The sequence below is a fragment of the Ylistrum balloti genome, unplaced genomic scaffold, assembly GCF_031769215.1.
Source record: "Ylistrum balloti isolate Yb309-2 unplaced genomic scaffold, AGI_CSIRO_Ybal_v1 Utg370486, whole genome shotgun sequence".
Taxonomy (NCBI): domain Eukaryota; kingdom Metazoa; phylum Mollusca; class Bivalvia; order Pectinida; family Pectinidae; genus Ylistrum; species Ylistrum balloti.
Window position 1 is genome coordinate 33,769 of NW_026782317.1, and position 12,555 is coordinate 46,323.

A 12,555-nucleotide genomic window follows, 5' to 3' on the forward strand; every position below is an offset into this window, starting at 1 on the left:
ATAAACATGAGCATTTTTCTCTTTTATTTCTTGCTATCTTTCCAAATCATTTCCCAGACACACAGTGAAAGTAGCATATCATTTTTTTCAAAATGCAGGTCACAGTGACCTAATTATACTACAGTGGTTAATGCCACTATAACATCAATAATTCCATCAAGAATCCTTTGCAGTTTAAATGTGACAGTCTGTAGACAATGCATCATTACTAAAATCAGAAACAGGTGAACAAGTACTTTACCTATGTTGCCTCTTCCGATAAATAAGCAGACATAATTATATAACTAGATATAATTAGCAAGCCTTAAGGTGTCTGTTTATTTTGTAGGCATAATGGAATTAATTAGCAAACTGGAAATTGAATATAAATACCTAATGAATCCACTAATAAGCCCAGGGGGATGACACAATAATTTAAAGTGGTGGGTAGGACTCATACTAAGTATGAACTTCCCTTTATGATTTTGTAAAATTTTCAAAAAAGATATTTTTTCTTGTTAGAATGGTAAATCTTTGGTTTCTATACATTTCAATGGTAACTCTTTGGTTTCTATACATTTCAATGGTAACTCTTTGGTTTCTATACATTTCAATGGTAACTCTTTGGTTTCTATATATTTCAATGGTAACCCTTTGGTTTCTATACATTTCAATGGTAACTCTTTGGTGTCTATATATTTCAACGGTAACTCTTTGGTTTCTATACATTTCAATGGTAACTCTTTGGTTTCTATATATTTCAATGGTAACTATTTGGTTTCTATACATTTCAATGGTAACTCTTTGGTTTCTATACATTTCAATGAACAACAAAACATCTACAGACTTTATTGACTAAATACTTCTCTTTATTTTAAGCAAATCTTATCTTTGTGAACTTAAATTGGATCATCTGTCTGATTTTAAAGATGGCTCAGCAACTTGTGATCCCCAGAGAGGTGGACCTATAGCAATTGGCCAAGAAATTTACAGGAATGGGCTTACTGGATTCCCTATAGACAGATCAATGTATTCTGTAATACATACTAATTGAATGTATGTTATCTATAATCTCAGAAAGCCATCCTTTCTATAACCACCATTGTTGTTCCCAAGAGCTAAACTGCACCAAGGAGAGATTAAAGAACATTCTTGAAATAGAGAGTCAACATGGAGAGACAAAATGTTTATAAGCAAGGATCTGTTAGAGAAAAAGTCTGTCGGGTATTGATGTATCCAACATAGGGATCTGAAATACCAGGTCCTTATCTTCAGATATATCTTACAAAAGGATGATGCAGGTCAATTACTGTAATGGAGCAAGACTTTATAAAGCCTGATCCTCTGAATGGGAAAAACTCTCAAGCAAATTGTGGGATGGAGATGTATTTCCTTTGAGATACGCACAGTGTCATAGCTGTAGACTTCAGGGATGTTTCTCATTACTTTAATTACAGAGGAAATTTTTATAATATTCCTTTCTGTTGAATATAATGAACACCTGTCCAATATTTTAACATTCTGATTTATTCAAAAATAAGAGTTAATCCAGACTAATGGAACAGCTGAGACAGTCTTTAACCCAAATGTCCATACCATATATAATGTACTGTATTGTTGTTGCAGAGATTGTAATCCAATACAACAGACAATATAGTGATACATATATCCCTACAATATTCTTGTCCTAAGTTCCATGATTTATCAAATACAACAAGAGCAAATTGAAGCATAGCATACTTCCTTGACTCATAACATTTGACCTCTAAATCATGCCTGGAACAGACAAACTTTCCATGCAAATCATATAGAAAAGAGGTGATAAATACCACAAACAAAGATGACACAAAATGACCTTTAATTACTTAAAATTAATAGGACCTATCACCTCTTGAAGGGGAAAATATTTCCAAAATACTGACAACTTATTATAGGTCCCAGTGACCTTCACATTTGATCCTGACTCAAAAAGAAATAAGTTACACCCTTTCATGAAGGGAACATGCAATGCCATGTTTGATTATTCTTAACAACCTTTTTTCTTAGTCAAATGCTAATGAACAATTTTGATGTATGATCATAGTGACCTTGACCTACTTTTGACTGTAAAAGCCAATAAAGTTTATCCTGTTACAAAGAGGTATAGGTATGCTAACTTAGAAATCAGCAACTACACAACTTTTACTGAATCATGCAGTAACAACTTTACAGGAACTTCGTTAAGACCTATGACCTTGACATTTGACCTCTAAATCATGCCTGATTATCAAACAAATAGATACATACATGGATAGACAGCCTTATGCAGGCTGTATATAATGTTACATTACTTCTAAGATCACTGGGCAATGCACATTACTTCTAAGATCACTGGGCAATGCACAGACGTCTTTTTGACTAAAGTCATACATAGTATACAAGTATCACCGTCTTCTCACTTTACCAAAATATTTTCACTTTACATTTTTTTCTCTATAATCAGTTGGACTTGTGCAGTTTAGATACTGGATGGTTAATGTAATGTACAGAACAGAATCAGTTCAATTATATCACAGTTTGGACTGGTCAACTTGCTTCACTTCTACAAACCCAACCCTCCCTAAACCGTCCAAATGTGAATTCCGATGCATAGTCAGTTTGGAGAAGTTCAACTGCATCTAACACTGACAGAAATGTTTGTTTTGACTTGCATAAATGTTAACATACCTAACAACAGGTTATAGAATTCAATATCATAGCTGTGTTCATTATGATGTTGATATTTTTTCATTGATATTTGAGTAAATACGGTATTGGTATATAAATATATAAATACATCAGTCGTGTATATACTTTATCATTGGATGTTGGTTGGGAACACAAGGATCAGTGGTACTTAGTTGAAAGTCACTCCTGATGTCAGAGCACAGGACTGTTCAAGTTACGCTGCCACAGAGAATCCAAAATCATTTTAGCCTATTACCAGCTGTTGTTTTTCATCTGGTGTCCTGCTGTTGGGAGAAAGGTAACAGCCACTGATCTGCTGGCTCCAATAAATACAAATGCTAAAATACTACCTATACTAAAGTATACCCTGCCAATGTGAATCATATGTTGTGTTTCCTGATACAGAAAAAACCTATGGTCGAAAATGAAACACATGTTTTACTTGTAACTGCCATTTGTACACATGCCAAAACGTTCGTGATCCCTAGATGACTTTAGACCCCCAGTTTCGTTGGAATTCGTAAGGACAAGACATGTGTATTCTTCCCCTTGTCTGTGATATACATAATGGGCAGCTTACATGGACGTCTAATTGAAGGCCATCTATAAGCTCTCACTGAACATCTGTCTGTACTTTATAAATAGACCATAACAAAGTGACTTAGATTGCTTGACTAGAAGATCAAACTTTCCAAGCAGACCCTTTTTATTTTTTGAGAAAAACACTTTGGACTTACAGCCTGCTAGATACCCTGACTATACCTTCATCTATATCCATATTAAGAGAGATCCAAGGCTGTCATTTGTGATTTTTTTAGTGGCGCCGAATATGTTTAAACCTTAAAATCAATAGTAAAACCAAAGGAAGAAGTGCTGATGTTGATAAAACAAGCAATTGCTTTACACATCTGACAGAGAATCCATTTGAAAATCTTTTGAAATTGGAATTAGAAAACTTGGTACTCAATGAAAATAAATTTAGGGCCAGATCTCTTAAAGTGCTGAATAAGGGTGAGTGATTTCTTTATATATAAACTAGGATAATCTGTTGAATCAGCACTTATTCTGATGAAATTTGGACAAAGTATACAACCAAGTTAAAATGTAAATAATGTATATATAAAAGTGTCATATTTCCCCAGTATATTAAGCCTGAGAATGCTAACATATTACTACTCATATAAAGTCATGTGCTGGGCTTATTACAGGACCCCAGGGGCCAGCCAACACATTACCACTGACACAAAGTCAGGTGGTTGGCTTATTACAGGACCCCAGGGGCCAGCCAACACATTACCACTGACACAAAGTCAGGTGCTGGGCTTATTACAGGACCCAAAGGGGCCATCCAACACATTACCACTGACACAAAGTCAGGTGCTGGGCTTATTACAGGACCCAAAGGGGCCATCCAACACATTACCACTGACACAAAGTCAGGTGCTGGGCTTATTACAAGGCCTCAGGGGGCCAGCCAACAAATTTCCACTGACACAAAGCCAGATTGCAGACTTATTACAAGCCTCTAAGGGCCATCCAACACCTTACCTCTGACACAAAGTAATATGGTTTGCTTATTACAAAACCTCAGGGGGCCAGCCAACAAATTTCCACTGACACAAAAATATGGAACGGATTTATCAAAGGACCCCTTGAGGCCAACACATTGCGTCTGAATCAAAATTAGGGGTTGGATCAATTACAAGACCCAAAGAGACCAACACATTACCCAATACCTCTGACACAAAGTTAGGGGGTGGACTTATTACAGGACCTCTTGGGGGTTATTTATTAGTATACGACCTTGACCTATGACTTAACACAATTAAGATCTCAGTAAAAGCTAATGAATTTTGAATTATGCATACAGAAAAGATAATTCATGAACAGTATCAGTTTGGTTACGAATGTAATTTCAGAGCTGCTGTTTGGGAATCCTCACTGGCTTTGAAAATTTGAACTCAAGGTCAAACCTTCACCTGGGCTGTTATAGAATTAAATGTAAGGCCAAAAGCCCTCAGTGGAGCCTTAGTGTCTATAAATATACAGCTAAAAGCCTTCACATGAGCCTAATGTTTAAATATAAGGGTAAATCCCTCTCCGGAGCCTGATGTTTAAATATAAGGGTAAATCCCTCTTCGGAGCCTGATGTTTAAATATAAGGGTAAATCCCTCTCCGGAGCCTGATGTTTAAATATAAGGGTAAATCCCTCTCTGGAGCCTGATGTTTAAATATAAGGGTAAATCCCTCTCTGGAGCCTGATGTTTAAATATAAGGGTAAATCCCTCTCTGGAGCCTGATGTTTAAATATAAGGGTAAATCCCTCTCTGGAGCCTGATGTTTAAATATAAGGGTAAATCCCTCTCTCTGATGTTTAAATATAAGGGTAAATCCCTCTCTGGAGCCTGATGTTTAAATATAAGGGTAAATCCCTCTCTGGAGCCTGATGTTTAAATATAAGGGTAAATCCCTCTCTGGAGCCTGATGTTGCGATATTAATGCCAAGAAACCCTCACTAGAGTCTGTATTGTTTAAATGTAGGTACAGACCTATTGTTTTCAAGAAACAATGTATTGACTTTTACTGTGTATGTGGAATCATTTCTATTTTGTTGTCGGCCATTCTACGATAATAAAAGGTTTTTTTAAATTTATGGATGTAGCTGAATCTCCCAGACTTATTGGGGAATTGGAGATATAAACATTCTGAATCTGAAAATCAAAGACGCTAATGATGTTGTGACTTTCTCTCGATCATTACAGGGGACAAAACACTAATTACATCATGTGTATGTAGCTCATTTTACAAAGGATGAAATTGCCCATTTTTCTTCTGAATCAATAGTTCTGTTCTTTGTGAAAAAGTTTTCATCTATACCAAAGTATCTCATATTACATGGCATATTCCTGTAGCGATAATTAGTTTACATGATATCAGCAGAAAATCAAAGTCAGTTGTGAGTTTGCAGGATCAAGGATATTTTCATTGCCATTCAATTGGATGAATTAATAGCAACATGTAAATTCAATTACACTGAAAATGGAGCGAGAGGTTCACCAACAGTTTGCTGTTCTGAGAGAGTAGGTGGGTTAATGTGACACTCTAAATATATATATGCAAACGAGGCCATGGAGGCCAAAAGAAAATCTGTGTTCACCTTCATTATCGTATTAGGATTCCTTCGGAATCCCCAAGGCGATAGGTACAAGAAAACACTCTGTATTACTGGGCCCTATCTCATTTATCCTGATGTTCCTTTGTCTCATTAACACTATCATGAAACGCTGTTGGTATTTGAAGACAAAGACAATGCCATAGGAATCAGCTACATTTAAATAATCTTTAAAAAATCAATTGTCATCCAATATTTTATTTGACGTGAATTCATCTAAATTCATCTAAATCTAAATATTCCTAAGGTCAAGATTGCATTGACATCTACCAAAAACTGGTTTCAAAATATGAGATTATTTTTCCTAAACTGGTAAGTTCAAATAAACAGGAAAAAGAGGTTGGAGTGTTTTTTAACCAATCCCTGTTATCATTGAATGGCAGACAACTATCCAATAAATAGTAGACCTAACAATAGAACAGTCATAATTATCTCAAGAGACTAGACTGCAGACCCACAAATAAAATTGCAATAAGCTTTACTAGAAAACAGTAGACCAAACACTTGTAATGTTCTCTGTAAATAATTCTAGTTCATCATTGGGAAAATTCACAAATACAAATGATCAATTATTAACTGGTAATTTTCCTGTACAATTTCTTCACTTTGGAATTTCCCTTTAAAAACTTTCCATTGGGGATTTCCCTATAGAACTTTATCTGTTGGTGATACAAGGTTACAGGGAAGAGAATCTCTAGATCTTTAACTACAGGAAAGAGGGGCTTTAGATCTTAAAGGGGATTTGTATGGTATACAAAAATACAATAAAGAAAATCTTTAAACCTCAACTACAGGGAAGAGAATATCTAAATGTTAACAACAGGACTACAGAAAAGAGAATCTCTTAATGTTAAATACAAGAAAGAGAATCTGAAAATGTTAACTACAAGGAAGAAAATTTCTAAATCTCCACTACATGGAAAAGAATATTGACATCTAATCTAAATGGTAGAGAATCTCTCAACCTTGAAAGTTTCTCGTCATCTGTTGGGTATACAAGACAACATGAAAGAGAATTTATTAATCTTGACTACAAGGAAGATAATCTCTAAATCTTTACTCCAAGGAAAATAATCTCTAAATCTTTACTCCAAGGACGATAATCTCTAAATCTTGACTACAAGGAAGAGAATCTCTAAATCTTGACTACAAGGAAGATAATCTCTAAATCTTTACTACAAGGAAGAGAATCTCTAAATCTTTACTCCAAGGAAGAGAATCTCTAAATCTTGACTACAAGGAAGATAATCTCTAAATCTTTACTCTAAGGAAGATAATCTCTAAATCTTTACTCCAAGGACGATAATCTCTAAATCTTGACTATAAGGAAGAGAATCTCTAAATCTTTACTCTAAGGAAGATAATCTCTAAATCTTTACTCTAAGGAAGATAATCTCTAAATCTTTACTCCAAGGACGATAATCTCTAAATCTTGACTATAAGGAAGAGAATCTCTAAATCTTTACTCCAAGGAAGAGAATCTCTAAATCTTTACTCCAAGGAAGATAATCTCTAAATCTTTACTCCAAGGAAGATAATCTCTAAATCTTGACTACAAGGAAGAGAATCTCTAAATCTTTACTCCAAGGAAGAGAATCTCTAGATCCTGAAGGTTTCTTATCATCTGTTGGGTATACAAGACTTTAGGATAGGGAATCTTTCAATCTTAAAAGGGCTTTCTTAATCTGTTGGGTATACAAGACTATAGGATAGAGAATGTTTCAATCTTAAAAGGGCTGTCTTAATCTGTTGGGTATACAAGACTATAGGATAGGGAATTTTTCAATCTTAAAAGGGCTTTCTTAATCTGTTGGGTATACAAGACTATAGGATAGGGAATGTTTCAATCTTAAAAGGGCTTTCTTAATCTGTTGGGTATACAAGACTATAGGATAGGGAATTTTTCAATCTTAAAAGGGCTGTCTTAATCTGTTGGGTGTACAAGACTACTGGAAAGGGAATCTCTTAACCTTACAAAGTTCTTCAGAATCATGAGAGCATAGCAAGTCTGAACATGCTACACTGTAGCTGGAACTGGTCAAATATAACATATCTATCCATTTAAGCAGGATATAGCTAACGGTCAGCTTCTTCAGGAAGAATAACTGAATATCTACAATTTTATAACAGAGCTTATCTAGACTTCACCAACACTCTGTGGTCAACCAGATTAAAAGGTCAGTAGGTTACCAGGGCCTCCACAAAAGAGGATTCCAGCATTCAAGGTTTTGCCATTTTTAACTTATCAGAATATCATTTAAGTAAAGACCTTGATTACAAGATGGTGTACAATCCACATACAGCTGACAGTGTTCAGTCCACATGTGAACTATAAAAACAGCATCTGATTATTTTTCAGCTGTGATGAGTTGACATACATCCTTGATTTAACTGCTGGTCATGTGTGAAATGGGTTTATTCTCTCTGTATAAACTTATTAACCTCTCCCAGTGCACATGCTTATGTTATTGATCGCCTTGTATTTTATCTTGCCAATAACCTCTGAATCTAAACCCTAATTCAATTTCAAACACATGGCCGATTCAATTCCAGACACATGCGTTTATTAATATTCGTATTCTTAGTATCAAACTCCTAGCTCCAATTTTCAGAGATAGGACTCTTGTTGGCCATTTCTATGGTTACTAATCAGATTTCAGGCTGGTTATGACATCTAGTCAGAATCATGTCCTATGCGCAAAACTAAGATGTAAATCAATCATCATATGTACTGGTCACTTAGACCAATATTAATTGACCCACAGCTGGACACAGTTCTCTGTCAAGTTCTGCTCATCATTCTTTCTTTACCAAAACAGTAAAGCCAATTTTAATGTTAAACTATTAACCATCATATTTTTTAATGGGTTTTTTCATATGCTTCATACACATCCTAATTATTATTTTAAGTCACACATTTTCAACTAAGAATACATCTGACACTTTAACCTTGACCAATTATCACTTTAAAATGGACAAATTGAAGAAAAGGCTTATGCTTGCAGTGAAATCAAAACTGTCAGTTATCTCCCTTAAAAACTTCCCTAATTTCAGTGAAAGTTATCTCCCTTGCAGAAAATACTTTACACAGTATATAAGAGTTCTGATTTTTCACCTTTAGCATATACCATATAGCTTGTTCGCTCATTTGTTTTAGACTTATCATCCATGTACATAATACTTGTATTACTGTCAAAATTTCCTCATTGGTCATATTTTGTCTATTTGTGAGGATGAAAGTAACAGGTTTCTATAATCACAAATTGTAATATGAATTAACCACACGTTGATGTCAATAAATGCCATATTTTAGAAATTATACAAAACTTAGAAAATAACATCCATGCTGGAAATATTAACAGAATTGTAAAACTTGCCAAGTAACTGTTAAATGAAGCCTTAATTAGAAAATCTCAACTTTTGTTTCATAACTTTCTTCTGATCTCCCTTGCCTAATTTTATAACCTATGATAGCACAATGAGAAATGTCTAACTTAAATAATGAAATTGTATGACCAACTCTAATGTAAATACACAATTCAAATAAATATTTTGATATCACTTTCTGTGATTCGTTATTTCTAATAAAAAAGTATATAAAACAGTACATATTTTAACTGCAAATACTTCACTTTTATTTAGAAATTATTTATTGGTGCGGAAGGTGTATATCTTCTTTTGTATGTTGCTAGATCCAACTTCACTGTTGGAGTGACAACGGATCATTATCGAAACCATCAGCTAGGTTAATAGGTTAATTAAGAGAAAATTCCAAAAAACACAACTCTACTTGGATTCCACAAATTCTGCCAAGCACTTCAATTTTGTGGGTTTTTTTCCTTCATTTTCTCATGCTGGTGTCTCTATCTCCCTAACAAGGGAGACAGAGCAAACATTTATAAGACTAGTTATTTTATGTAGGTTCATGGAGTATCCTACTTAGTATACTATATCTTAAGGCTAATGTATAAGTGCTTAAATAATTGGCAAATTTGAAACTCAAAATTATAATCATCAAAATGAGAAAAACATCTTTGTTCATACTATTCAAGATGATGTTACAAATAGCTGGGTTTATTTGCTGGTATGAAATACTTTCTGGTGCTTTGGATAGCCACCTGCTATGAGAATCCAGTTAGTCTATCAACAGTCCATATCTGTCATCAAAAACCTAATCAGACATGACTCAGATCACTTGTCATCAGAATGACTCCCCTGCAAGAGAGTGCAATCATTTCAGAGACTGAAACAGACCACCAGTCACTAAATCATTTTCAACTTCTGTTCAACTGCAGGCTCAAAGACCACTTATTTACAATATCAGAGAGCAATGAAAAAGAGACAGAGTCTGAAAAGTCCATACCGAGTTTCCCTGTCCTTTACATATAACTCCTACAAGAGCTATTTTAAAACTCAACAATGATATTGGAGTTTTTCCACTATCTTCTGTTTTAGCATGCTGATAGTTATTAGACCTGTACACAACAGTCAAAATATTTTTTTAAAATAAAGTTGAATAGAAAATTGCGCTTATCCTGATACACATGAAGGGTATATCAATATAATACTGTTTATTAGGATAACGTTAACAATTCTGGTCTATATTTTTTTCTGCCTGCAAGCTGTTTTGTTGTGACATATAACCTACATAACCCCCTAGTTAGTGTTCTTTTTTAAATTTGACATCGGATCAATCGCTAATGTGAAAGTAATTATATCCCTCAATTATCATCAGAGAGATCTAATATTGTCTTTTCCCAGCTCACTGCAAATAAGTTTACTAGGTCACAATCCTAAAACTACCTGTACTAGGAGTATGTTTAAGTCTATGAGAATAGATATTCAGTTTCATTAAGGTCCATCTCAACACAGTTTACATCAGACCACAGATTATATCAGAACACAGATTATATGAAAATATAGACTTTAAGAAAACACAGACTCCATGGCATCACAGATTCCAGGAAACTACATGACAATTTAACACAGCTGACTCAAGGAGACTCCATGACAACAGACTTCAAAAGACTCCATGACACTGTAACAACAAAGACTCTGGTAGACTCCAGAAGACTTCATGACAACAGACTCCTGGAGACTCCATGACAACACAGACTCCTGGAGACTCCATGACAACACTGACTCCAAGAGACTCCATGACAACAGACTCCAGGAGACTCTACCATACCACAGACTCCTGGAGACTCCATAACAACAGACTCCAGGAGACTCTATCATACCACAGACTCCTGGAGACTCCATGACAACAGACTCCAGTAGACTATCATACCACAGACTCCTGGAGACTCTATGACTACAGACTCCAGTAGACTCTATCATACCACACACTCCAGGAGACTCTGTCATACCATAGACTCCTGGAGACTCAATGACAACAGACTTCAGTAGACTCCATCATACCACACACTCCAGGAGACTCCATGACAACACAGACTCCATGAGACAACATCACAACAAAGACTCCAGCAGACTCCATGACTACAAAACACTCCATGAGAACACAGACATGAGCGAATACTATCTTGGTAAATAACAAGTACCAACATCCTTTGACCATATTCATTAAATATTTTTCAATATTTTGAAGTAAAATGGAATATTCTGTGGTTTTGTTTGTATCCTAAAAGGGCTTACCCCAAACAAATGAATGGTGTGTGATTGTCAAATTATTATATCTATTTATCATTTCTATCACAGGGTGAAATGTTGATAATAATGAGACCTTGATAAATTTTTTATTGCAATATCAGCAAATCATACTGCCAACAAACTGACATTTATTCTGTTATAATAGTTCCATATTTGTATCAGTACCTGATCTGCTCAGTAGCACAAAGACATTTTCCTGGATCTATTTCAGCAATATAGTGAATAAAACATTTTGAAATAGATACCAGTTGTTGAATTCTATATTTTTTTCACACAAAACACATCCTTAGGCTTTGATCAATTCATTGTGCTTCTGCTGGCAAATGATTTCAAATACCAGTTGTTTTCAGAAGCACTTAACACCAGGAAAAAACCAATGTTTTCAACCTCACCAAGAGAATTAAATTGTTTTCAAAGGCCACATTACACCATTAACTACACAAAAGGTTAGAGAAAGCTAGGCCCAGGAACCATTGTAAATGATATTAAGTTACCAAACTTATTTTACAGTCCTGTTAATGTTTGAAAATGTATGCATAAAACAATCAATACTGTAAAAGCACTTATTTTCATGGTGGATTTTTTGTTCGGTTGAATAACATGGGTATCCTAAATCCATGATTTTATTTGTCTATGAAGAGACAAACAGATAAAAGTTGACAAAGATTATAGAGAAAGTTAATTTTGTGACTGAGATTTATCCACACAATCAAGTATCAACGGGGAAACCTTGAAATTCAAGCCCCAGAAAAATACAATACTTCTTTTAATCAGTGTAGCATTAAAATATCTTATCAATTAGTCCGGAGGGCCTAACTAACAAGATATTTGATAATTTAATGTATCATTTTCAGGTAGCTTCCCTCACAAATATTTCCAAGAGTATTAAATTATGTGATAAACAGAATATTATATCAGTTTCCACTTCATAGTAGATGTATGAAAATTAATCCATTTTTTTATGTCATTTCTTGATAAATCTTTATAATGAAACATGATCTTTTATGATTAAAGCATCAAGTTGGAA